Raw genomic sequence first — 3,524 nt, forward strand, 5'->3', positions numbered from 1 at the left:
TCATTCCACTTACGCGGTGCTTACTAAAGAATTCCTTTCATATTTTCAGTTACCTCTCTGATACGACACCGATAGAGAGCTCTTGATCACATTTCGTCGGTAATCTGTCACCTGTCTTGCCAATCATGTCCAGGAATGGCATAGAAGGAGGAGCATGTGTCGTGCTCCACCCTTCGAAGACTGTGTCTACCTCGATTGGTTTCTTAGGACTCTTTTAGCGCCTATTGCCAAATATGTCACGTCTCACTTTCCTTAGACAGAGGAAGAGGCTCTCCAGACCGCTCTGAGATATGACTTGATTTATGCTCAATCCAGTTATGTCTATACCATTATACTAGACCTCCCTCGTCTTGGTGGTGCCAATGTACTGGGGGAATCTCACGCCGCCGACGGTATCATTGGAGATATTTCACATCCTTCACCATATACTCAACAGAGTTATGGCTATCCGCAAGGGGCACCAGTTCCTCCAACACTTATGCCCCTCTTGCCAACAACGTGTATTCAGGACAAAGCACCTCTTATGCATTCACCCAACCACATCAGTAGATGTCAGGGCCATCTAGTGCTCAACCTATCTAGCAAACCGTTGCCCCTTCACCATCTTATACCTATGCATCTTCGAGCGCTCCATCCCCTCAGGCATTAGCATCGTAGCCTCCCATGCATCCTCAACCCCAACAAGCCACTTCCCCCTCATGGTCAAGTGTATGCACATCAGAGCGCGACCAATCCCCAACATTTGAAGAAAAAGAATAAGTCGAAGGGTAACAAGGGTAACCAAGGTAACCAGGGAAACTAGCCTAACACCAACAACCAAAAACATGGCGACTAACCCAAGAAGAACAAGGCTATTCATATGAACAAGCCTTGTGCATGTTGTGGTGTACATGGCCATTATACTCATGAGTGTACCCTCTTACCCCAGGTGCACCAAATGTGGGAAGGCAAAGCAACTTCTGGAGGTCAACCGCCTATGCAACAACCACCTTAGAATCCTATGCCATCTCAACCATCCATGCTCACAAATCCTTTCCCTCAGCGAGGATTTGTTTCTTCTCAACCTCAGCAAGGTCAAACAGCCCACCCTCCCCAACCTTCTGGTCCTGGTGACTACCATATCCTCATGATGAATTCTGATGAGGTCAATACCTCTAATATCAACTTGCAAACTCAGTCATGTCAATATGACAAGCCATCGACTTCATCCACCATTGAGTCCAAAACCAAAGCATCTACTAAGCCTCTTACAACACAAATGGTCCATTACAGAACCCTCAGCCTAAAGTTGAGTCAATTCCAAAGATCCCCAAGGGACCATTACACCGCAACGCGACTTCTAACCGAGCTGCCCATAGATACATTATAGTCGACAACTTGGCACAATCCCATGATTCCATGTCGACACTGGAGGTCCTCCAGTCATTCCCATGTCAAAATAAATCTCTACTAACTACTTTGGGTACAATAGATCCTTCAGATGATCGTTTGATTTTCTTTCCTATTGATGCGTCAAAACATCCTCCATTACCTCCATCTGTTGCTTTCCAGATACCAATCCGATTCCATAATGCCATCATATCTAGATGAATTATTGACAAAGGTGAATCCACCTGTGTGATTTTTGCAGTCATTTAGAAGCAACTCAAGTCACCTGAACTATCCCCATCCACCATCACTTTGCGTGCTTGGGACGGTCACCCCTCCCAGCCTCTCGGCATGTATCGCAATTGTCCAGTGAATCTTGCGGGTAAGACTGTTCATGTAGACATTGAGGATATTGATACCCCTCTAGTTCACAACATTCTATTGGGTCGTAGTTGCACATACGCCATGTCAGCCATCGCATCTGCGATTTTCCACAAGATGTGCTTCCCCCATGAAGGGAAGATCATCACTATCAATCAGTTGACATATTATGAGCTGTCATCCTTAACCTCCCCTGAGTCCATTATCTCATTGATGTCTGACAAGCAGTCTTCCACCCCTCTCACCGGTGTTTTTCCCAGAGTCTACAAAGATTCCACCTTGTTGGGTGTTTTCCCTAATCCTCCCACTCCCATCTCCAAGACTATCTCTTTGAGTGTTTGCATGTTACAAGCATCACGAGCTGCTCAAAAGTAGTCTGGTACCTTTGGTCAACAACCATATCCTCAACACCCTGCTATTACCATCTCAGCTCAACCATCTGGATCCACCTCCCAAAACCTCCTCCATTTATGGGTGCCTCTCATTTGTTCCCACTAGGAACTATTCCTCCAGGTCTTAACCATCCAGGAGATGTTCCGTTGGGACATTACCCTACAAGACAGATTCCTTTTTTGTTTCCACCTCATGGAATATTTTTTGTCCCTGTCATGGCTTCATTGACTCTACCTAATATGAATTTTGGGATCCCAGTCTCGTACATTGATCCTCCAGCGAACAATCTGTCTGGTCAGCTAAAATTGTATCATGCTTTGACCTTGATTCAACTGATCCCTACGACCCTGTCGTTGCTTCAGTCTTTGACCTTGATTCAACCGGTCCTTACGACCCCTGTCGCTGCTTCAGTTCCACCACAACCTCAACAAGAAACCATTCCTGTGGAAAAAGTATCCAGACAGGGGGGCAAAGCCAAGAGGAAAGAACCTAAGGACAAGGCTTTCCAGGATCTTCCAGCCCCCAAAGCTCCAAAACTGGCACCTTCATTTGCTTTGTGTGAGGTTGTTGGGCATGCCACCAATAACTATCCTGAGCTTACTCGTCCCAATCCTTTGGTTCATGAAAGTTTCCTGAGTCTAATATCCCTGAGGTCCAAGTCCTTCACAACTTCCTGGCCACTTGTAGTGGATCATCTACTCCTCTACTTGTGGATTGTGGTACCACTAGTACACCAGAACAGGGAGACTATGGTCCCACCATCGTGATCCCTCCCCTCGATGTCGAGATGACAGACTCCATGGGCCATATCCTTTGCCTGTCGTCATCCTTGAGTTCCTCACAGGAAAACCTTTCTGAGGTTTCTGCATGCGCTTTTATCGAACCTCCTTCATTGGAAATCCAGGTCTCAACATCGATAGACTTTCCATCTACTAGCTTGTCATCTACCATTTCAGATGATGTGTATGTGAACCTTCTTTCTTAGGATGATGCACCATGTACCTCCGTTGCATCATGTAGTCAGTCTTCCTCCCTTCCGCCCATATTCAATTCTGATGAGGACATCATGGAAGCCATGACTACCCTTGATTACCATTGGGATGATATGCACCATCGTGCATACTTCCTTTGGAGGATCTCGTGCCAAGTTGGGCCGAGATGCTTGAATCCCTTTTTCAAGCACTCGGAACACAATGGCGCTCCACAAACTCCTCCTGCTAGGGGGCATCATTCCCACCTTTGCATACCATATCAGTCCCCTCCATCACATATGTTTGTGGGCAGTATCCCATGCTTGGGGGCATGATGGTTTTCCCCTGGCCATCTTCTCAATTGATTAACATAAGTCTCAGCCTAGATCCCACCGAATCTAGGTATGGTCG

This window comes from Pinus tabuliformis, chromosome 1_1 (assembly GCF_031772625.1).
Source record: "Pinus tabuliformis cultivar Carrire ecotype Pingquan chromosome 1_1, CPIR1, whole genome shotgun sequence".
Taxonomy (NCBI): domain Eukaryota; kingdom Viridiplantae; phylum Streptophyta; class Pinopsida; order Pinales; family Pinaceae; genus Pinus; species Pinus tabuliformis.